Source organism: Lathamus discolor, chromosome Z (assembly GCF_037157495.1).
Source record: "Lathamus discolor isolate bLatDis1 chromosome Z, bLatDis1.hap1, whole genome shotgun sequence".
Lineage (NCBI taxonomy): Eukaryota > Metazoa > Chordata > Aves > Psittaciformes > Psittacidae > Lathamus > Lathamus discolor.
Window position 1 is genome coordinate 88335934 of NC_088909.1, and position 26020 is coordinate 88361953.

The following is a 26020-nucleotide window of genomic DNA, read 5'->3' on the forward strand; positions in this document are numbered from 1 at the left end:
CTGCTATACTATATGAAGTCACAGACAGCAAGACCCCTCCTCTTCCTGAGACAAGAAAAAAAGTCATGCACTTGGATTATCCTCTATGAGCATCTAGCTTGCAAAGTACTTCACAGTAAATTTAATTTATATAACAACAGGTCAACATACTGCTGTACTTCAGTGTTTTCACTACAGAGAAGTGCCACTTATCACTCACACAGGCTAGGTGCAGTGAGATTCTATATCCATCCACTAAAAAGACAGAAGAAACTCTTCATTAGGATAGTGGGATGTCAAGACTTCCTTTTTAACAATGCTCAGATGTTGCTAAGATTTTGTTACAATGTTGATTATCCATTAGAACACTTAACACAACTTCCTGTAAAACTCCAGCCATGTTATTTAAATAAAAACTGATCTAAAAATAAAGATATTTAACTGTGCTGCAATGCAGACTTTAGAGAATACAAATTCTATGCTGGGGTTTCCCAAGGAATGGGAAAGTGAGCAAAAGACACAGTGTAACCTCCTTCTGCTTCTTCCACAGGAACAGGTCCCAAGCATGATATCCTCCAGCCACCCACAGCCAGATGCCAAAGATGCTACAGAAGCTGACGCGCTCTCTGGGTTAGAGCTACCCACGCCTTCTCCATGCCTCAGAGGCCACATGTGAAGACACAAGAGGAATTCCACAGTAAACATTTACAAATAAAAAAGCCTTTAACAAAAAGAAGTATTGTCTCGTTTCAAATTACCTCAGAGATCAGAGGAGGTCTTTCTGACCACTCCAGAAAGAAGCACACAGCAGTCTCTTTCTCTTCAAACAGGAGTGTAAACAGAAGAACATACAGCTTGGAAACAACCAGGATTGGAAAAGCAGAGACTGTACATGTGAGTGGAAGTGGCAGTGGAAGACACACCTGTATCTTCCTAGCTGCAGCCATCAACAAATTCACTTCACCCAGTCATTTCAGATTATGAGAATTATGTTTTGGTTTCCAGAATATAAAAAAGTTCACTACATGGTTCATATAAATGATTAAGATACTCTTTTTCATTCAAATCCCTCAAAAGCAGCACACATTACAGTATTTGTCCCCACTTTTTCAGTAGCCGTTCTCTTCGCACCAAGTCTTACTCAAGTCTCAAAAGTTTCTAAAGCAACAAAAAACTTGTAAAGCCTAACAATGCAAAACACATATCTAATTTTCTTATTATGAGTTTGGGGTGAGGGGGAGCAGGGTGGATGCATCCACAGCTCTATCAAATACAGATCAGTAATCAAATGCCTGTGCAACATCAGAGTGTTGGGCCATATCTTCAGTCAGTTATCATGTCAGTTAAAGTACCTAAACTCACAAGCCAAAGCAGTCAAATTCATATTTAAGTATCAAATAAACAACTTTCTCCCCAAACCACTGCTTTTATCAACTTGAGTGTATGTTTAATTATAACATTTCAAAGCTCAGAATTAATCCAGAGATCTGCATTTAAGTAAATGTATGAAGCTATGCAATGTGATGTAGTTCAATTTGTCTTATATATGTTCAAATTTTACTTCTACACATATATGAATAGCTGTTCAGTGCTGGTGTTCTGCAACAGAGATGGCTCCTAATACTAGGAGATAGGTGTGGCAGGATAACTGGAGGAAGTATTCCACACCACCACTCTTGTGTAATGTAGAGAGAGAGACAATCAGAAACACACAACCCTCACTCCCTGTCTCTCTGTCCACCTATCTTGTCATCAGTTGCCCAAGCAGAAAAAATATAATGGAAGAAACGATGTACTACAGAGAGAGGCCACTGCGACAGCTGCCAAAGACAGGAACTTGAGATGTCACACAGAACATGTACTTTTCTTCTATTGCTCAAAATAAGAACTTCTCCATGGATAGTTTGGGTAAATACAAAGAAGGTAGAAAGAAACACAAAGTATAGTATTGTTTTCCTTCCCCAAAATCAGGGGAGTCTGGCATGCAGACTTCATGCTTCATAGTAACATGAAAACATAAAATAGTCTGGGTTCAAAAAGACCTGAAGATCATCTAGTTCCGACCCCCGCGCCACTCCCCTGCTCAACACCCTGTCCAGCCTGGCCTTGAACACTGGAGGGATGGGGCAGCCACAACTTCTCTGGGCAACCTGTTCCAGTGCCTCACCAGTAAAGAATTTCTTCCTAATATCTAATCTAAATCTCTCCTCTTTCAGTATAAAACCATTACCCCTTGTCCTGCACTATGTGCTGCAGGGGACTCTGCTCTAGTGCCTGAAGCATGTCCTCCCCTCCTTCTTCACTGGCCTTGATGTCTGTAGAGTTGATGCTCTCACATATTCTCACTCTTCTCCCCTGCATGCTGCTCTGCAGCAGGTTTTTACACTTTCTTAAATATTTTACCACAGAGGCACCACCAATATCACTGATTGACTCAGATTTGGCCAGAGCACGCCTGTCTTGGAGTTAGCTGGAACTGGCTCCAGGTGCAGCTTCCAGCATCTTTTCACAGAAGCCACTCCTGAAGCCCCCCCACTACCAAAACCTTACCACCTGAACCCAATACAATCTATAAAAAGTGAAACATTTTTACTGAATACAATCAAGCTACTGGAAGCAGAAAATCAAAGTATCAGTTTGAAAGACCATACTAGTGAAAGAAAGCAAGATCAATAGCAAGGTTGGATACACACTAAATATTTAATCCCCAAAATACATCATCATCCAGTGAAATCGCTCTTTCACAGAACTCTGATTATTACCTGCACACCCCTGTCATTGAAGATCTGCCAGAAACACATGTGACATTTTTATCCACCCATGTGTCTACCTACATCTTGCTAAGCACTTAATACAAACCAACTAACCCAAACCTACAAGAAACTCCACATCACCAGAAAACAAAGCACAGAGCCCCCAAATATCACGTCTTTGAAAATTCTGAACTCAGGCTTGTTACAGTACAATTTAGGTTCACACTAATTTCGTTCCTATTATTTGTTAATTTGGTCTAAAAGCAAGGGTTTCACTGTACCATTAGTCCTTTAGATTTTCTGTCTGATGCTAATAGGATGTGATTGCTCGTGTTCAAAGCTGGTGAAAGCACTTCCCCCACCCCCCAAGCCTTTCAAATGGGTGTTTCCCAGTTACATCAGCAGCAGAGCTGAAAATGAAACCACCTATCAGATGTTTATAGAGGAAGGCATGAACAACTAGGCACAAAAATATCTGGTCAAGTTCACTTTAGACCACTCCACTATCTACAAGTAAGTTCAGAATTAGGGAGCTGAGGATTTGTACAAGCAGGAAAGATTGTGTTGCACCGCATGTGATATAACATGCAACCTGACAAATACAAGGCTAATTTGGCCATCTGACAGAAGACCTGAAGTATTCCTGCTGAAAAAAAACCCCACCCTTATTTATTAAGAATCATTTTCAATCTACTAAAAAAAAAAAAGTCACCAAAGGAATTTATTACTTTCTGTACATTGAAAACTCAGTAGGAAATGAATCTTCTTATACTGGACATAAAAACATGAACCAGCCTATACAGAGATATTAAAGATCACAGAAGATATCATGAAACAGGCTATTTAGCTTGTTGATGAAAGATGCTATATTGTGAAAATACAGATGTTGAGATGTTGAAGACTCCTTTGGTCACAGTGATAAGTTAAGGTATTTTCACCTTCTCGCCTTCTGTCATCCAAGCTATTTCTTGCTGTCTCTTCTAGCAAATAAAGTATTTTGCAAAACTGGATTGGTTATGCTATTCATTTCACTGAATCAGAAAAGCAAACACTCAGGTCAGTACAAACTAATGAACCACAGTGCTGCACTCTGGGAGAGAGAACAAGTGGTAAGAAATAAGAGGGATTTTGGAACCATTTCACCATTTTAATGTCAAGCTATAGTCTCAGACTTCCAGCTTCTGATACAAAAACAGTGCTCAAGTGCATCCATTGCTGCATGCCTTCTACACAGACAAGAACACCAAAAAACACACTGTACTTGCTCACATACAGCATTCAGAGCAAAAGAAATAAAAGGCACTACTCATGAAACAACAATGGTGAATGGTAACAGGAGGAACACCATGTTAGTAAATACAGTAAATAATAACCAATTGTTAAGTGCAAACATATGAAGGACACTTGCTACAGTTTCTGAGAAAATAAAGGGATCACAGATGGCAGAAATCAGTTTTGCTTTTAGTGATTCAAAAGGTGCTAGGATATAAGCAAAACCAGTAATATTCTACTTCTAGACTGTTGAAATACAGAACTCAAAGCTTCTCTTGGGGTAACTCCAAAAAGACATGTGCCAGGTGTAAATTCTAAAGACAGTTGCTTAAATTATCTGTTTCTTATATTTATGAATTAAATCCTAACCAGATATCAATTTACTACTTCCATTTTGTTTTGCTTTAAAATATTCAGGCACCCTTTATACAATTAACATCTGAAGTTCTTTATCAAACTATTTTATAAAACATCTTCACTTAGTTGTAATGGAATCAGTAACATTTTCTTGGCTCAATAGCAGTGTTCTCACATGTTACAGAAATGCCCTCAACAACAACAACAACAAAAGGATGAGAAAATTATAGATTAAGTTTACTGTTTAAAAAAAAATGTTTGTATACCCATACATTTGTAATTTTGGCATTTTTATGTATATCTATATTAACTTTTCGTACTGACACTGTATAATAGCTACCCAGTAACACACACATACTCTGTCACTACACAACTGTAGCCAAGTTAGTTATAACTCAGTTCCCACACATTTCCATTTGCTCTTTTTCAGAGGCAGCCCTTGAAACTAACTTCCATCTGGACAGCCAATCAATCCAAATAAGTGCTACTATAATATTTCATCTGAAGAATAGTCTCTAATTGCATATCATTAACAATGCTGCTGAGATTAGCATTAGATCTGAGCTTCATTTCTGATTTTCAAATTGATTGCACATTCTTTGGGTACGTATTTGTAGTGTTAACTAAGAAAACATTATGAGGAATAAATTTTTAAAGCTACTGTGCTTGAATCTCACTCATTTCCCCTCCCCTCCCATTCTAGAAAACCCCAAAAAACACTTAATAAAAAAATCATGGATAAGTCCTATGACAAACTGTTTTTTTTGTTTAGAGGAAACTGCAGGAGTCCCTCAAACCTTCATAGAATATTCAAAAAACTAAGGTTTTTTTAAAAAGCCATGACATTGATATTTCAGTATTTTAACAATATTTTCAAATGGCTAAAAGATACTTCTACATCATGGAACATGTTTGGGTTTTCGTGTTTGAATTTTTTACGCTACTCCATAGCCAGAAACATGAAATATTTACCCGAATAGAATACTAAAGTGAAAACCATCCTGCAGCCAGCTGTACCAAGCTATTTCAGAACTGCTTTGCTTTCAGAATCCACTAATTTCTACTTTAAATAACTCGATTTTCTTTCATAGTTGCTGTAAAAAAGATCCATGGAAACAAACAGGACAAGTTCCTGGCTTCATATACAAAGAAAACAATGACAATACACAGAGCAAGCAGACTAAGAGATGGTAAGCTTCTGAAAGAGGTATAAAACCATATTAAACCGCTTATGTTTCAACTTCAGTCCTTTGCAGATTTACGTCTGGATCTACTGTTTGAGTAAATGCTGTGCATCATATACTGTCAACATCTATTCAAGCAGAAAGGAAGAGCTACTGTCTTAATTCCTTCAGTTATAACAATATAGTCAAAAGAGATGAACCAGCATAGAGGATGTGAAAGGAAGAGGCATTGCTAGTCATTTGCCATAGGAAGCAACAAACCTTACAGAGCAGTAAGCACAGCTGAGGCAGTAAAATGACAGCACAGTTTCTTAGCTCAGCAGAGAGTGCCAAAGCACACAAAGGCAGGAAAAAGCAAGCATGTGCAAATGCTTCTATAATCTTCAGTACGAGCTGTTTGTAGCAATGCCAGATAAAATAGGCAGAAGATTTTGTATCTTTTAAACTGGTATTTTTTTAGTGTCTCAAAATTGCAGTCACTGGAATGTCAATATTTATTAGCATTTCCCCAATCTGAGCAGCACTATCAATAAAATCAAAGCAGATGGAAAATGCCGTCATAAGTTGTTGGGTTGAGGATTTTTTTGAGAGTTGTGGAGGGTAATAATGGCTCCTCCACAGAAATTCATAGAGAAGTTCTGAAGACAAAATATTCTATTGGGCATTCTTTTTATTCATGAGAAATATTTGCCTCTAGAAATCCTTACAGTATGAGGGAAAAGCCATCTGCACTGGCATCATTTAATAAAGAAAAAAGCTGATTCTGAACATGAGTTGCTTTTCCATAGACCTTTAATCAGAAAACTGAACTTTATTTGGCTTTTTAATACTTTTCATGTTATATATGCTCTTTAGCTAAAGATAAGATAACCATAAGAGAGAAATTATGACACAATGTTCACCTACACTTTAGATCAACAAACGAGTAAGGACAGTGAGAGGCAAAAGAAGCATTCAAAACATTTTTATTCAAGTTTTTCAAAAATACACTTATCTTTATATGTATATGGACATTGAGCTTTAAAACAGAACCGTTTTTCTGCAACACAATTTCCCATATATTTCCGTTTCTACATAGGCACACAACTACATTCACTTGTAGTTGGCACTTGTATGCACACAAGTATCATTTACTTAGCTCTTCAGCATGTATTTTTAGTTAAAAAACCTAATAACATGAAAGATGATGCAGAATAAAATTCAAGTGCCTTGGAGGTAATTATTACAACGTATAAATGAAGACGAGGATTTTTATTTTCATACATCGTGCAGTTGGCCCAGAGGAAAGAAAAATAATGTACTTACCACTGTGTTACTTTTCTCTCCCTGCTGCTTCTTCCCTGAGCTTTCAAAGCCAACATTCTGTTTGAGACAAAGGTACAAAAATTTTAGTCAACCCTATGCCTACAAGATAAGAACAAATTGATGTTTTATTGTACTGGATATTTATCTTGCTTTCAGATATTTACTTTTTATAGTTTGGGTGGTTTTAAAATTAAAAAAAAAAGAAAAAGAAAAGCTGTAAATGTGTGAGAACTTGAAAGACACTTTCAAGACAGCAGAAACTGCAAATATACTTTTGGAGGAGATTATTTTATGTGCGTAATGTAGTACAAAACATCGCCTTTTATCCTACTTTAGTTTTTATTTTATAGCATTCTGTCTACAAAATTGTTTCATTTCTACTCCATTTTTAATTGCTGTATTAAATTATTAAATCTCTTATATTAGGCAACATATAATTCTGAAGAACAAATCAGAAATTAACAGAATGTGCAAACAGCAGACTTCTGTATCAACTTAGTGAATATTTTGGAAAGTTGCAATACATTTAATAAGGCACATCAGATCACTGACACTATGTTCACTGAAGTAAAGCAATTATAAACAAGCAAAAACATTCAACACATTTGACTGAATACTTTCAAAATTAGTGGCTGGACCTATAGAAAGGATAAATTCTGCCTTAAACAAAGACAGAAGTAGAACATATCTTCAGAGAGATTAAATGCCACTATGGTCAGACCATCTAACATGAACATGAAGTCATGTAGAACAGGCAAGAAGCTGAATCAGGCAGGGTATAATCTGTCAGATTTGTAGTAACTAGAAAAAAAAAAGAAATTAAACTGAAGGAAACACAGGTAGTAGCTTCATTCAATGGATTTACCTATAAATGGAGCTGTATTTAATTTTTTTCCCTATTAAAAGCAGAATCAGACCATCATATAGCCATAAATGCACCCCCAAAAAATCCTATAGCAGATATAAAATCAGAATTGTTTAAGGATGACTGAAAGTTCCTTGGTCTGGGGTAAGAAACAAGCAGTAGTACAATCACAGAACAATGAACTCCATCCAAAGTCAGGACTGCCACAGCAGGACTGTGCCATAACAAACTTTCACATTACACATCATATTCCTGATTCAGGAGTCACTGCTGCCAGCTTCTGCCTTTATTCCAAATAGATTCCAATGCACTATACTACATAAATCTGTTTGTTTATTGTCAACAGGAGGACAATCAGAACGTGTAAATAACAAGGAGAAAAAATTATAATAAAAGTAATAAAGCTCCAAGTCTTGCAAATTTCCCCCATAAAAAAAAAAAAAAAAAAAAAAAGCAACCCTCTGTAAATCTAGATAGCCTCAGAAATACAGAACAGCAGCACTCAAGACATTTAAAAAGATCAAGAAAGATAGCAAGGATCAAACCAGGTTCTGAAACCTGGGGTCTCAGGAGAGTCTGTCAAACTGGCTGCATACTGCTTCTTTCCTCTCCCACAGTGCTTTGCTCCTAATAAAAAAATATTTAATCTTTACAAAAGGTATTCAGAGGCACTGTTCACAAACAGAAGAAATGGAGGCTTGCAATAGCTCAGCTAGCATAAGCAGAATTAACCCAGAAAGTACAATAGTGCAGGGCTGGATCTGACAGTGGGACAGGCAGGTGATTGTGCCTCTGAAAGAAAAGGCATAAGGTCAAGACTTTGAAGGCAGAGCATTCAGACTAGAAAAATGATCTAAGAAATAGTTAGCCCCATAATAATAAAACCAATAAGCAAAAAGGGATTAGTCTTGCATCATTTCCTGACACCTGTTAGGCTGCCTCTGTTGAAATGCCCAGAAGTGTAAAATACATTGGTAGCAAGACATTACCAAATCACGAACTCTCTGAAGATTTCCAAACCTAGCACAAGGAACTCATCTGGTCCCAACCATCCAGAAGAGATAATACATAGGATTAAAATAACCACAGTAACTTGGATGTTTGCGCACAAAGGGAGGAATACACACCACCACCTGGGTATTTCAGGTCATTCTGCTTTGGAAATTAAGCAGATGTGTACACTGAACAAAAGACAACAGTTACAGAATCAGACAAGAATAATGAACACTCTGCAACCAATGTTACCTTAATGCCACTTCAAACTGTGATATTGAGTCAGATAATCTTAAAACTGTATCAGAAGAGAACACCTAAGCGTGTCTAACTACATGTATTAGTACTGCTCTCGTGAGACTTCACTTGGAGTACTGTGTGCAGTTCTGGTGTCCTCAACATAAAAAGGACATGGAACTGTTGGAACAAGTCCAGTTGGAAAGCACCTTAAGATCATGAAGTTACAACCCCCCTGCCCTGGGCAGGGAGACCTCACACTAAACCATCTCACCCAAGGCTTGTACACAATACTCCAAGAACTGTACACAATACTCCAAGTGAGGTCTCACAAGAGCAGAGTAGAGGGGCAGGATCACCTCCTTCGACCTGCTGGTCACGCTTCTTTTGATGCAGCCCAGGATACGGTTGGCTTTCTGGGCTGCAAGTGCACATTGCAGCCGGCTCATGTTCAGTTTCTCATCAAGCAACACTCCCAGGTCCCTCTCCACATGGCTGCTCTGAATCTCTTCTCTGCCCAATCTGTAGCTGGGCCTGGGATTGCTCCGACCCAGGTGTAGGACCTTGCACTTGTCATGGTTCAACTTCATAAGGTTGGCATCAGCCCACCTCACAAGCGTGTCGAGGTCCCTCTGGATGGCATCCCTTCCCTCCAGCGTATCAACCAAACCACACAGCTTGGTGTCACTGGCAGACTTGCTGAGGGCACACTCAATCCCACTGTCCATGTCACCAACGAAGATGTTGAACAAGACTGGTCCCAACACCGACCCCTGAGGGACACTACTCGCTATTGGTCTTCAGCCGGACATTGAGCCATTGACCACAACTTTTCGCGTACAGCCATCCAGCCAGTTCTTTATCCGCTGAGTGGTCCACCTATCAAATTGATGTCTCTGCAGTTCAGAGACAAGGATGTCATGCAGGACAGTGTCGAATGCTTTGCACAAGTCCAGGTAGATGACATCAATTGCTCTACCCCTGTCCATCAGTTCTGTAGCCCTATCATGGAAGGCCACCAGATTTGTCAGGCAGGATTTCCCCTTAGTGAAGCCCTGCTGGCTGTCACCAAGCACCTTGTTGTTTTTCATATGCCTTAGCATGCCTTCCTGGAGAATGTGCTCCAAGATTTTGCCAGGCACAGAGGTGAGACTGACTGGTCTATTTTGCATGAAATCCTTGCCTCAGAACTGGAGAGGCATGGATTTGACGGATGGACCAGTCAGTGGATAAGGAACTGGCTGGATGGCCACATACAGAGAGGTACGGTCAATGGCTTGACCAAGGGGAGACAGCAAGTGTTGTTCCTCAGTATTGGGATTGGTGCTGTTTTAACATCTTTGTCAGTGACATGGACAGTGGGACTGATGCATCCGCAGCATATCTGCCAATGACACCAAGCTGTGTGGTTCAGTTGACACACTCGAGGGAAGGGATGGCATCCAGAGGGACCTTGTCAGGTCTGAAGCCTCTCACAGGCTCCAGACGTGGGCCTGTGAGAATAAGCACAGCTACAGGCTGGGCACAGAACAGCTTGAGAGCAGCCCTGAGGAGAAAGACTTGGGGGTATTTGATTGATGAGAAGCTCAATATGAGCTGGCAGCGTGCACTCACAGCCCAGGAAGCCAACCGTGTGCTGAACTGCATAAAAAAGGAGCATGTCCTGCAGGTCAAAGGAGGTAATTCTCCCCTCTACTTCACTCTCATGAGACCCCACCTGTAGTACCACGTCCAGCCCTGGTGCCTCCAACACAAGGAGGATATAGAGCTGTAGAAAGTACAGAGGAGGCTACGAAGATGCTCAGAGGGTTGGAGCATCTCTCCTGTGAAGACCTGCTAAGAGAGGTGGTGTTGTTCAGCCTGGACAAGGCTTTGGGGAGACATTAGAGCAGCCTTCCAGTACCTAAAGGGGCCTACAAGAACTCTGGAGAGGGACTTCATACAAGGACATGTAGGGATAGGACCAACAGGAATGGCTTTAAGCTGACTGAGAGGAGATTTAGATTAGATATTAGGGGAAAATTCTTCCCTATGAGGGTGGTGAGACATTGGAACCTGTTGCCCAGAGAAGCTGTGGCTGCCCCATCCCTGGCAGTGTTCACGGCCAGGTTGGATGGGGCTTTGACCAACTTTGTCTAGTGGAAGGTGTCCCTGCCAATGGCAGGGGGCTGGAACTAGATGATTTTTAAGGTCCCTTCCAACCCAAACCACACTATGATGAACCTATAATTTTAGATGAGGCCTACAGCTGACTCAATAAACTTCTTTCTTACTATAATTTTCACACAAAGATCTTTTACCTTATATCCTTGTCATTATTTCAATTGCTTATTGGAAGACTTTCAACAGATACTGAAATACTAGTAGCAAACTTTCACATGAGAGATCAGGAAATAGGGTTATACTTCAGTACACTGAATGACAGTGAATAACCCACAAGATATTTTTGCTTTCTTCAGGGTGTTTTACAAAATTAAAAAAAAAAAAAGGCAGTGAAATCACAACACTTAAGCTCTTAATCTTCATTTAAGGAAGAGTTGGAAATAAATATCTTAAAAATTGCTTACTTCAGAGATATTTCAGGCAGCCTTTGGCCTGTGGCAGCCATCCTCCATTTTATATACTGAAAACAGTGTAAACAGTGAGTTACTTCTTTAAATAATTCCAGAAGAGTATTGCAGGAGCCAGATTACCTATGCTAGCCTTTAAACATACATTCACATTGAGTCAGAAAGCATGTTTAGCTAAAAAGACTTTAGACTGATTAAGATTATCCATAACAGAGACACATATAATGCAGAAACAGATCCCATCCTGCAGTACTAAAATCTATCCTGTAAACCAGGAACAATTTAGGGGCAATAAGATTACTTGTATTTTTCCCTTTTGGAACAAGGACGAGGAAGATGAGGGATTCTGAAGCAGACCAAGGAAGTACAACTGCATGGACAACCAGTATCACTGTCCTGAGTGAAGCAGGGTTTGCCTGAATGAGGATATGCAGAGTATTTTTATTAAGCATTGGGGAGCATATAGAGATGCACATAATTATTTAAAACAACAAGAATAAAGACATTTTACTGTCAGTGGTGACTGGCAAGATTCTTACTCAAACACAGTCTACTACATAGGTGAGAAATTAATGCCTTACAGTGTGCTAGATTTGAAAAGAGTAACATATGATCTTGACTGAGGAAATAGAAGATCCACAAAGATAAACACAGCTAGCAAAATATTTATCTCTAGGTAGCATACCTTTTGAAATCAAATAAGCATTTCACACAGAGTAGGAAGGTCTGCAGATCACAAGCAGTTTAGTTAATCTTGGACAGTCTCCCACAATAGGGAACATGGAGGGACAACAGCGAAGAACCAGGGAGACACAAACGATTCAGAGACCATTCTCAAGAAAGAGAGCATCCTGTTTTCCCTGGAAGCAGATGCTGTCACCATGCCTCCCTGTTTCTCGTTACTTTGGTGTCTGAACAAAAGCCAGAGGTTTAGAGCAAAGAAATAATCTGCTGCATGGATTGTCTCACTGACAGAAACCTGACGAGCTTTGGGAGCCGCACTGGTCTTGGGGTGGACAAGTCTAAGATGTTAACTATGATGCACTACCTTAAGAGCATAAGACTGACCTACTTGAGGATTTGTTACCTCTTACTACCAATGCTGTCGCAGCTGCTGGCAACCAGAATTCTTCAGAGCAGGAAGAGGACAGTTTATGACACATTTTCAGTGAACACACAAGATTCACATTTGCTTTCAGCACGCCCCAAAATAACCTGTATTTGATGTACTGCAGGGGACATGCAGTTTTGCAAGCGTTCTGCCAAGGGATATGGGTACACTTAAAAACAATGAAATGGAAAAGGCACTTTTATAAACCCCTGACTGGCTAACTTGCTGTATGAATCATATTTTAATATTGAGATTTTCATTGTTTTGCCAGAGTATCTGCAGTTCTATTAAAGATATTTCTAATTATCTTGAAACTGAAATAAATGCCCAGAGGCTAGCAAAATTAAATTTTGTTCATTACTTACAGTACCATAATAGAACTTTTGGACAAGACTGTTACAGAAACACATCCATATCTGTACAGATGGAGATAAATCAGATCTGCTGAATTTTGATGTTGACTACTGTCCCTTGGGGAAGCTGGTCAAAGAAGGGTCTCTCCAAGGCACAACTGAAGATTGCAAATTTGGCTTAATTTTTTTTAAATAAACTATTTCAAAATTATTTCTCTCACTTGTGTGGGTACAGCTGCAAAACCTCTCACCCTATATGTGTTCTGAGAGCAAAGTACAGTTTTGCAACAAAACAAACATAGCTAAATCTAGAAAAAGTGCCTGGGATTCAAAAATTCCCCTTTACAGTAGTGTAGTTAGTGCAGAAAAGACCAGTGGGGCCAAGTTTGACCTCACCAGTCAAAAACTGCCATAATGCACATGTGTCAGATGGGGGTGTTTCTCAATTCTTGTAACTGCAAGGAGTCACAAGACGTCAAGATACCTGTTTCTCAAAACACAAGCCTTAGCATGTAAGCATTGAAAAATTTTTCTACAACAGGAATTAAACATATTATTGTCATTAAGCAGAAACAATTACAACACCATCAGAAGGCCTAGCTCTTCCAGATTAGTAATCATATTGCAATTTTTAATTACCTTTACACCCAATATTCCTCCTAAAAGTAGCAACACATAGCACCACTGTCCAGTGTTTGTCCCAAGTAATTAGTATTGCAGACTGATGGACGTTGGAAAGGACCTCACCAGGTCATGTGGTCCAATGTACCAACAGCACTACCACACTAGGGCCAACTTCAACATTAGATCAAAGTCAAAAGCTACAAGTTGAGATTTAGTGCTTTTCATGAACCATGGAGATACATGTGTCCAAGCCTTCACTCTAGAAAAATTTTCTACTCAATGTAATTGCTCTCTGAGATACTGTTTTTCCAAATTTTACTAAAGCAGCTGAATAATCACACATTGATTCAATCATTCATGAATTCATGGTACACAATGCTTCATCTTACTGTAATTCCAGTATCCTTTCCTGCCATGAAAATAAAAGTACCAAGAAGATCCCTTTTTAGAATCAAGATGGCTTATATCAATGGATGGAAATGAAATTAGAGAAATCACTATTTAATTGGAAATTATTTCTATTTTACAGGAGGTAACAAATATGTTCACCCAAATAGATCCAATGTTCACAGACTTGCAAAGTATTGATTTCCATAAAACAAGGTTGCTTTGTTTTAAAGGTTAGGAGGATTAAATTGTTACTACACTGTTGCTAGTAATTCTACTAGCAAAACCATGCACAGCAGAAAACTACCTATGGGCTTCAATCAAGCAGACACAGCTTCCTGGACCCCTTACCTTAACCTCACAAACCACACTTAGGGACCAACCAGCGCATCTGAGAACAGCAACAGTCTGTATCCCATGCACTGTCACAATTCTTTACCAAGCTACTTTTCTCTAAGTGACGTTTGTGCTAACGTGGGAGTAGCTGTGCCAAGCTACACAAGGAGGTCTAGTTAACCCTGAGGAAGCTGTTGTTAGTGGTAACAAAAGGAATACAACTTGACTCAATCTAGGAATTAAAAACAAAAATTAAAAAAAAAAAAAAACAAACCAACACCAAAAAAACCCCACACCACAAAACCCCAAGCTTCAGCCATTTCAAAGATTTCTAGTGCTACTACAGAATTGACAACTTTAGAGAAGACTGAACATACCTACATCACAATTAACACCACAAACAATGTGACATGAGTGCTCAGGATAAAAGGAGAGGCTGCAAATCCATTAGAAAACTATTTAGATCTGGTGCCCTCACCCTTTGCAACACCCTTCCTTTCCACCCTCTTTCCCCCCCTCTCTGTTCTTAAAAGAGTTCCCAATCAGCCTACAGATCCTAGACAATGACAGCTCCAAATGGTCAGAGCTTTTTCAGGCTTATTATTGTTAGCCACAACAAATGTGCTCAGACCTCAGCGTGCTTTCTTCCACAGCAGCACAAAAGAGACTGTTGATGGGAAAGAGGAATGTGGAAAAATTGGGAAACAAATTACTAAGATAATAGGATTACTGAAGTGACGGAATACACCAGTTTAATCAGTAGTCAGATTTGTAATTAAAAACATGAAACCCAGTCACAAACACACCGAACTACACCAGAGTGTATACCACTATTTCTAGAAAGGCCACATTTGAACTAATTTAAATATGTCATTAACTAGTACGATGACCCTTACCCTTTTTTCCGTACTGCCTACATGTAAACCCTTTTCCCTTCTCTACTTCATCACACCCACATTCTTTATTTGATATTTAAATACTTTAGGGAGGGACATATCTCATTTTATTTGCACTGTACTTAAGAAATACGCCACTATCTCACAGGGACCATGGGTGTGTATAAAATGCTGGTGTCACCCAACACCCACACTTCTATGAGCAAGAAGTGATTGGCTAAATATTGCATTAAGTAGATGCTGACTCACACAGATAACCTGTTAACTGTTTAGTATGAGGAAGACAGTAGTGATATAGATACTGAAGTGAGTATGGCTACCAAGTATGAGAGAAAGCAAAGATGTTTGGCACAATTTCTAATTGTACACCGACTTGTGAAAATCAAACAAGTCCCAGGATGAGTCACCCACCTGAATGGCTCCAAGATTGTCAGTGTGCACTCCTGTCCTAATATATAAATTACCTGAGATTCAAGTCCTCTTGGACAATATTTAAGTCTAGCTTTTCAACATCGCAGATGAACAAGCTATTACTTATATCCCATTAATAAGAACAATAAAGGTGGTATATTTCTCTCCATTTAAAGCTTAGGTAGACAGAGACGCCCTCAATATACCTCCTGTATCAGGCACTTTTTTGTCAGTTATGTCACAGTTTATGCATAAAATCAGATCATAGAGCTGCTTCAGATTATTAAAGTACAGAAGGCTGTAGATACATGCTGCAGCAGAAACGTAGGCGCAGACAGAATTCAGACTGAAAATTTAACAGTCTGAATGTTTGTGGCACTCTAAACGCATGAATTTGTCTTGTGCCTGTACCTTCTTATTGCTACTGGCTACTCCAGGGCATTCTAGAACACAGTTTGAGCTGCTAACCAGCTGAGAGTTTATCAAAGTATCACAGAACGGTTAGGGTTGGAAGGGACCTTAAAGAACATCTTGTTTCAACCCCGCTGCTATGGGCAGGAACCATAGACCAGGTGCTCAAAGCCCCATCCAACCTGGCCTTAAAACTGCCAGGGATGGGGCAGCCACAACTTCTCTGGGTAACCTGTTCCACTGTCTCCTCATCCTCATACTAAAGAATTTCTTCCTAATATCTAATCTAAATCTACCCTCTTCCAACTTAGAACCATTCCCCCTTGCCCTATTCCTATATGCCCTTATAAAAAGTCCCCTTCCAGATTTCTTGTCAGACCACTTTAGGTATTGGAACACTGCTATAAGGTCTCCCCAGAGCCTATTTGAATTTATGAAATTATGCATAAAATGCTAATTGTTAGAACAAATAATCACTTAGTAGTTGTCTGAAATAGGTTAGAGAACAGCTAGTAGGAGGTAGATGAATCTTTTACATTTTCCATTTTTCAGAAACACAACTGTATAGCATAATGGAGACTTCAAATTAATTCTTTTTTCCCCAAAATAGTAGAAACTAACAGCAAATAGTTGCCATAATTGTATACAGATCTTACTCTACCAGCCAAGTCATTGTTAGGGTATGCAAATTCCTGAGTTCTCTTTCCTTCCAGGGCAGAGTTGAGCAGAGCAAGTTGAGCAACACTTAAATCTATTATCAGATGCCATTTTTCCCCAGACACGTGTACAGGCATAAGTTTCCAGCTAACAATTGCTATTATGAACCTTTTACTTCCTTCTGCATTTATTTTGTTCCTCACTGCTTTTCAAAGTTGAATTAGGAAGTATCACTGACCAGTTTAATTTAAGATACAATCAGCAATCTGAGAACTTGCTTGCAAAACTGCTAAACATTCATAGCTACGAATGAAATTAACCTCAGCTGTGCTCTCATATACAAAGTGATATGAAAATACTAGGGTGTTGTTGCTTGTTTTGAGTGGGTTTAGAGTAAAAGCTGTCAGATACTTTTTATAGCTTCAACTGCCAATTACTGTGTACATCAATTCACTGTCATAACAGTGTATCATTAACTCACCCCATATGCACATTGTTAAGATCAATTCTTCAATGTCAATGTTTTCTTTAAACAACAACAAAGGAGAATACCAGGATGAATAATACACTTCTACATTCAAAACAGGAATTAAATAGGGGAATTAGCACTGATCTGAAGTAGGGATACACTCTCAAGGCAAGCATCCAGTATTCAAACTTCTTAGTTTAGCTTTGTACAATTGAACAGGTGTCTTACTGGAAGTTTCCTGCTTGAATCAACATTAAATTCATAACCAACCACGACAGCTACTATAACTAAACATATACAACATCAAACCAAAACGTATTTTTACTCTATTACACTTCACACAGGCATGCACCATCTGCCACTGAGGTGTGATCTACTTCTCCATGACATTATCACATTACACTTGAAAAAAACTAATGATGCTGCTTAATCTCATGGTTCGAACCGATTTCTAAACATTAAACCTTGGCTTGCTGTCAGACCTCCTCACTACCAGCCTGAGAATCAAATAGGAGGGAGCCACCAGATTGTCACTTTTCACTATATAATTTAAAGCTACCCAAACCCCTGTTGCAAGCCAATTCACATTCTGCAAATACTCGTCTAGATGTGATTTGTTTTACGGATGGAATGGAACTATAAAATCCCCCTGGACATTCACTACATAACAGGATAACAATCCTCTTCTAACACACATAAACAAACCAGGACCGAAACACTACAAGCCACCTGAACTGAAAAAAAAGGCAAACAGTCCATTAAGGTAATAAAGGTTTCTATCATTTGAAGTCACAGAGCTGCACAGTAATTAATCCCCAGCTCACAAGAAAATTTAAGGATATTAATACACTGAATGCATCTGATCTGAAAATAGTCCTATCTTTTCCTTCCTAACAAAAAGTCCTCTGCAGACTTCATTTGAAATAACCAACGCAGAGATAACTTCTGAGTCTGGAAAAACAAGAACACAATTGTTATTTACAACCCTGGGTAGAAGGCAGCAGTGTCTTGCCTCATTTCTGAATGGCTTTTATTATACTTAATCTAAATTAACACAGTGTAAGTGAAACAACTGCTTGTGTGTAGTCTGCAAATCACCTGTAGGTTTCTCTGCATTCACAATTTCTCCTTCATTGAAGGGCTGTCTTGGAGAAATATACTGCCTGGAGGAATGTGCCCTTCACATATTAATACAAGTACTACTAAACTGCATGCTCCAAGTGTGTTTCAAAAATTATATTTATGCATCTCCCAAAATCCTTTTACCGCAGTTTTCCAGCCCAGTCCAGTTCACAGGATCTTCCAGCAATATGTGAAATGCATTATTAGCTCTGATAGCCAAACAATGCAAGTTTGGGGTTTTTTTGGTTTTTAGATACAGCTCCTTATAAGTTTGGGTGTGAGCCCTAACAAACTGACATCTGTTTCATCTGATAAATTCTTGTCTCCAACAAATCAGTACAAGATCTGGACAAAACAAGCCTGTATCTAAATTTTTCATAGCAATAAATCAAATTACCTGTTTGCCTGAAGATCATGGAATTCTAAATTCTTAGAAGAAAAATTCATTAAACATCATTAGATGAGATCTCTATGCAATATTCTGTCTAGACATAAGAAACCAGAAAAAAAAAATAATCTTATTTTTAACATTTCAGCCATTTTTGTTAACAGCTGAAAAAGCATTAGATTTTTTTTCTCTAATATGGAAAAATCTCAGTAATGAAGATCAGTAGTGAGATTAATAGACTAATTCCATTCTAGATAGCAGCTTTCATTTTAATTCCATTAAGGGATCAGAACTGAAACAGGCTGCTAATGTCACGTATAAAATCATTCAACAGTTTTAATGCATGCACTCTGTGGCAACACACATAGTCCAGTCTTCCCATAAAACTATATGAATCTAGAAAAAATGCATTTTAAGTTAACAATTATGCGATGTTCACATCAGTAAGAGGATGGGCTGAGAATTAATGCGAACGGCACGATCTATAAACAGAGACCAGAATGAGTGCTAGCAGTAAGATAACAGTAGTGCTATTAGCACTCCTGTTAAAAAGAAATACTCCCAACAGTTTAAATGAGACCTGGCAGGCCAGTATCTAAACCCAAAAGAGCAGACACTGAGACACAGCTTAACCAATTTATCTAACACCCACTAGTTTAAGACTAATGAGTCTTAAATCTTGCCAGATGTAAAAATGGCTGGGTAATAGCTCTTTACAGTAAGACTTCTCTCTCTAATCTGTTACTGTTTGCTTTAAATGCACATCTAAAGAAAACTACAACTGACATGCCTCAAAAGGAGGTAAATTTAAAACAGAAGCCTTTACCCCCAGTCAAAATTTTCTCTCTTAAAGAGGTAGGGGAATAAAAAGAAAAATAAGAAAAAACATAAAAAAGGATAAACAAAAAAATTGATTTGTTTGCTAAAGTCTCCTATCAGCCCAAGGTTTCCTAGAAACCTGGTACAGCTCTACAGGTGATCCTTCCAATTACAAAATCCTCAATAAAGATGAGAGCCCCTAAAGGCTGATCTTTTTCATTTTCTCATCCATTCCATCGATTTCTTGTCCTGCTGGTCAGTCCACTCCTCACCATTCTTCTGCTTCTTTCTCTTTTCCAATATTCCAATTCTTCTTGCCAGCCCCAAATTGCTGCCTCCGCCCTTCTAACACTACAGTGTTAGTGACCCTCTTCCATCTCATAGGAAAGCTCCTGATGACGAGCACTTCTCAGGATTGCATACGTGAATTCAGTGTGTATGAAACCAGAACTTAATTTCAAATACCAGCAATAACTGTTCTTATCACCTGCTTTGATGACTTACGTGGAAATCACTAGCATCATAGAATAGTTAGGGTTGGAAAGGACCATATGATCATCTAGTTCCAACCCACCTGTCATGGTCAGGGAGACTTCACACTAAACTATGTGTGTCCAGCCTGGCCTTGAACAGTGCCAGGGATGGAGCATTTACCACTGCTTTGGGCAACCTGTTCCAGTGCCTCAACACCCTCACAGTAAAGAACTTTTTCTTTATAATGGTGTCATCAGCAAACTTGCTGAGGGTGCACTCAATCCCACTGTCCATGTTACCAACAAAGACATTGAACAAGATCAATCCCTACACCAACCCCTGAGGGACACCACTCGTCACCAGTCTCCAGCTGGACACTGAGAAAACATGAATCCTTTAACCGAAAACCAGATTGAAACAAATTAATTACACAATTGTAATCCATAATTTCCTGAGTGACCAAGAAGCAGAGTGAGCCACTTCTGTCAAATTCTCTTGCCACTACTCTACTCTGCTCTCATAAGACCCCACCTGCAGTACTGCATTCAGCTCAGGGCACCCCCCACAAGAAGGATGTGGAGCAGCTGTTGGAGCGAGTCCAGAGAAGGGCCACAAAGACCATCAGAGGGCTGGAGCCCCTCTCCTAGGAACACAAGCTGAGAGAGTTGGGCTTGTCCAGCCTCCTCCAGGCTTTGGGGAGACCTTAGAGCAGCCTTCCAGTTTATGGACACTGCTCACTACTGTGACATTACCCTGTTTTAGATTTGTTGTTTCCTAAGCATCTAGAAAGACATCCTTTAACTGATTTCCCTTTAAAACTGAAGTAGAAAAGGAATTTTTATACAGATGATTTGGCTGAATAGTTTCCAAGTGCTCTTTTTAAAAAGGAACAAATAAATGCTGCTGATTAAACTTTTATATTTATTACATACAATCAAAATCAATTCATACTCATTTATACTTTATCAAACACAAAGAGGTTTTAAATACGCAATTGGTTATTTGGCACCTTTCACTGTCAGGTGCAACTCCAAATCCTTCTACACTGACTTCTAAGAATATTGCATCCATCATCTTTTTTAATGACTATTTTAGTATTAGCAGTACAAGACCACCTGCACAAAAAAACTAGGTTTCCTGTGCTTATGGAGTTAGTCATCCTGCACATGACTGCAAGCTGATGGTCCAGAGCAAGCTATTTATGCTGCAGCTTACCAGAAAGAATATCAATTGACAAGTTTGGGGATTTTTTCAGTTTTCAAAAATAGCTTTAAATATTTACCTAACTTCATCAAAACAGCATTATTCTTTTCCCTCACTTTGCCTTTCCTAAATTACAGGCAGCTATTTCAACCACTGTACTCATCATTCTTCCTACCAAGGACCAGTGATACTAAGCAGACCACCCATAAGCCTTTTTTTTTTTCCTCCAAACTGAATAGCTAACAATTCCTTCTTTACAAAGATCCTTAGAATTATTTCTCAGTCTTTGATAAGCAGTATTTCCAATAACTTGGTTTTATATCAGAATAAGGTTTGTTTTTTTTTTCTTTCTGCATGTGTTTTATTAGCTGTTCCATTTACCTCTCCTCTCTGAAACTGATGTTCACTTTGAGTTACTCTCTTCAAAGAAAAATCTGTCATCTCTTTTTGCTCTAAAATCAAGCTACTGATGATCTTTAAGGTGCCTTCCAACCCAAACCATTCTATGATTCAGTAACTCTATGAAATACACAGCACTCTTCCTATAGTACCCCTTCCCTACATACTTAAAGCAACTCATTCTTTCTGCTTTTGTGTACAAGGCTTCTTTGGCCTGAATTTATTGCAGACTGGGTAGCTGCAAATTAGCCCGCTCCATTTTCTGCTCTTAGTGACAGCCAGTGTTTCTCATACTGATGTAGAGTTCTGTAATACATCAGGCTGTGAAGCTCTCAGCACCATTGCTCTACTATCTTCCAGACATAGTAACAGTACTGGAAATTTGTACATCATATAAACTTGCACAATTAAACTTGTGATTTCTTTACAATTGAAATTCATATAAAAGAAAAGTATTTAGGCAGAAGAGTACTACGGCACATGCATTACAGCTCCCCACAGCTGCTTAAGACATCATTGGAAATAAACCATTTTACTAGGCATTTCTTTCTTGTCATCATTTATTCCTATTAACCCAAAAATATACTTTCCTATTATAGCAGATACAGTGACACCATTAAGAAAAAATTGAGGTGAGGGGAAGAGAGGAAAACAACAAAAAAAGAAAAGGAGGAAACAGTCAATGAGGTCTGTGAGTGACAAAGAACCCATGTCTGAAGGGTTCTGAAGTGAAGGAATAAGCACAGACATTCTTGAACCAGCAAACTGCACTGGCCAAGACCTTCCAAACAACTGTCAAAGCAAGTTTGCTTGCATATTCTAGTTAGTACTGTATCTCCACTGAAGAATGTAGCTGGAAAAGAGACGAAAGCAGAAGAGGAAGCCAGAATGCATATGCTATTTAAATAAGATAGAAATATTCTGTGCATACTTCTCTTCTGAAATCACCATTCATGTTTATGGCACCGTATAAAAAAAAATTTATTTGCTAGCTGCTGAGCTGACAAATGTGATTCAAGAACTGCTTATGCAATGCAAGAGGGAGTTTCCAAACACCTAGCCTTTGCATAGAAGTAAACAAATTTGCCTAGATGCAGTCAGGATGAACAGTGTTTTCCTCAGAATATCCAGTTTTGGCCATATGACAACCAGGAAGCTTTTCATGCAAGCTCACCATCTGATAACCTAATCTTGTTTTAGACACAGTGCACATGTATTAAGTTATAAACTAACTACCATCCTTCATAAGTCTTTAAACTAAAACACCATTCAACAACGCGGTCTAACAAATTTCAATACTGAAATGCCCATAGGCATGAGAGTCATTTTCACCTATCGAAATCGCTTGTCCATACCTCTTCTGCACTATAGTGAACATCAGCCTGACAGAATGATGAGTTCCCAAAGTGTATTGCCAAGATAAAACATATCTTGTGCTGACCAGATTAACCTATGAAGGTTAATCCACCTCAGATACATTTGAGCAGGCACTGCATGTCAGAACTTGTTAACAGAACTAGTAAGGGGGAGATTTGGGCCAGCATTTATTGCTACAAGGAGAAATGAATCAGCCAAGAGGGCTCACAGAGTAAATATGCAAACCAAAGCTTATATAAGAAGTTTGGAATATGTCCAAAACCCATTGAAATAAAGGAAGCACGAGAACACTGAAGGGAGGAGATATAGGGAGTCCTCTTTAGCAGATACTGTTTTCTTTATTCAGGTGGAAGTCTTGATGGCAAGACAATGAAATAGGACTTTCCTTAACTGACTCTAATTACAGGCAGCTTCAAAGCAGCGTCCTTTAAGCATGGTCAGATGATCAAACATGCTCCACTGCAAAGAGCTACAAACACCCTGTACAAGTGAAGATTTCGGGGACTTGTCAAATTCACATATTAGAGTATGGATTACAAAACAAACAAACAACAAAAAAAAACACCAAAAAAACCACCTGGCAAATTATTAATTTTAGTATTTTATATTTGGCCTTTAAATTTCTGTCATATATTTCAGCTATACAGTAAGAATTATCAGTAAGAATTCATTTGCCTGAAGAAGAGAAGGCTGCGTGGAGATCTCATAGCAGCCTTCCAGTATTTGAAGGTGGCCTATAAGGATGCTGGGGAGGGACTCTTCGTCAGGGACTGTAGTGATAGGAGAAGGGGTAATGGGTTAAAACTTAAACAGGGGAAGTTTAGATTGGATATAAGGAGGAAATTCTTTCCTGTTAGGGTGGTGAGGCACTGGAATAGGTTGCCCAGGGAGGTTGTGAATGCACCGTTCCTGGCAGTGTTCAAGGCCAGGCTGGACGAAGCCTTGGGTGAGATGGTTTAGTGTGAGGTGTCCCTGACCATGGCAGGGGGGTTGAAGCTGGATGATCTTAGAATCATCGAATAGTTAGGGTTGGAAAGGACCCTATTTATGGTCTGTATCTTCACCATGTATTTCAGTAACTGTAAATACACATCAATACACTACCTTCATGGTTGATCTATGCATTCAGCAGTGTGCTCATTGCCAATTTAGCAGCTTGACAAATTACAGCACCTTTTCCAGAAACTTTGTGAAGGTGAAAACACACTCAACTGGCATTAAGAAGCCTCTATCCAAGAGGATCACAAAACATGAAGAACACTTACCAGGTCTCTTGTGATACCTACAGCAAATACTTCATCATAACATGATTTACAACTCAACTATTCAAGTTGCAGGCACAAACCTATCACAAAGCCAGCATTTGCTTCCTCATCCTGTTCTTTTTAGCTACTAGAGATTTTCTTCACCCAATACTCATTATTCAGGTTTGATAAGGAACCAACAGTTAGGACTGAAGAAAGGACTAGACATAAGAGCAAACTACTGCAAAGTGACAAAAACCTGTTTCGATTAACCATTCCATTTCAGTTCTCTTAGTAAGACTTAATATGCATTTCAATGTGAAAACAAGCAGATCAAAAATGAAACTACAATTATAAAACAAGATGCTAATCCAACATAAAATTATTCTCAACATTCAAACATGTTTATCAGCCTATTCCCTTCTACATAATAGGGAATGTTATTGAACAATATGAATAGCATAACAAAGAAAAGAACCTTTTCAAAACTCAAGCTGTGCACTGTTGCCTGAACTCCCTACTTTGTTATTGTTAGTTTGGCAGTAAATAAGGCAGTAATAGCTTATTAAAAGTCTCAGCCTATCCACATGATAAAATTGTGACAATTTCTTCACAGTATCACTCACTAGTCAGAGAACTGTGCAAGAAATCTCAAAAGTTTGAAAGAAAATGGTTCAATTCTCTCTAGCCAAGGATCTACAGAAACTATCATTCTGAATCCCTCATACAGAATATCAAATAATTTTAATAATTAGGATTTTCCCCCATCTCATGTCAGTGTAGCAAATATCCCCACTGCTTCTTGAGAGAAAGCAACCACAACTCACAGTTTTTACACATCTTCTCTACAAGCTACCGTAATATAAATGCAGCAGTTAAAATAGAAGTCTGTCATTCTTACATGTGAGGGTGAGAGAAGATATTATTAAAACACTGTAAGGTAACTGAAACAGTAAGTGCACCTAAACATTTCTTTTCCCTGATCTTCAATACATCTGGTCACCTACCCGAACTGTTCCACCACTGCAAATTCACACCATAGGAGTCTGGATCAGTTTCTCCACTTGGACCACAGATTCACCAGCACGCAGAACAGAGTTTATTAAACCATCCAGATGGATCTGTGAAAAAGAATTCAGAAGTGTTTTCAAGATGACAGGTATAAGGGGCCTTGCACAAAACCTAAAACAGTTTCAAATCCACATATTAACTTTGTTTTACACTAGAATTAAACACAGAAGACACAGAAATGGTAATATGGAACTTACCACCATTCCACAATTCTACAACCACCATTCTATAATTACTCATTTTTGCCCTCTGCCAAATCTCAAAGTAAGGCAAACAGAGAAAGCAGTGTGCCAAAACACAAAAAAGGTAGAACCAATTATCATCTCCTCCTTCTACAGCAGTCAAACCAAAACATATGCATTGCTAGCAAGCTTGAGTTCAAAACAGCTCCCTTTCTGTTACTTGCATGAATGAGTTTTAATGCAATTATCAGGTTAACAAAATGTAACCAAACCAACAAGAAATTGTGTGTGGGACCTCAACTGGATGACTTCCTCTTAAAGCACTGCTGTCCTAGTGAGCCTCAAGACCATTCTCTGAAAGAGAATCTATACCACCCACACTGTCACCAATACTCCCACAGCCCTCATGGGGAAATACAACTCCTTGCAACAGATGAGGCTTTAAAGAAGCTGAAATTATTTTAATTGGACCTGACAGTTGCCTTTGATTTAGCTTAACATGAGGTTTTATTGAAAGTCTGCAGCCACAGCTATTGGCAAGAGTGGAGAGGGCTGCTTACAACTAGTTGGA

General features: G+C 38.8%; 1 protein-coding gene across 9 annotated transcripts in view; it reads right to left on the minus strand.

Annotated features, from left to right (window-relative positions):
* ERBIN (erbb2 interacting protein) overlaps nt 1-26020 on the minus strand; it is a 111739-nt gene that overhangs the window by 65165 nt on the left and 20554 nt on the right. For all 9 annotated transcript variants that reach the window (XM_065661267.1, XM_065661271.1, XM_065661273.1 and 6 more), the window contains 2 exons: nt 25204-25317; nt 6851-6907 (listed from right to left, as the gene is read on the minus strand). The gene's annotated coding sequence lies outside the window, so the exon portion shown is untranslated. The remainder of the gene's footprint in view (nt 1-6850; nt 6908-25203; nt 25318-26020) is intronic.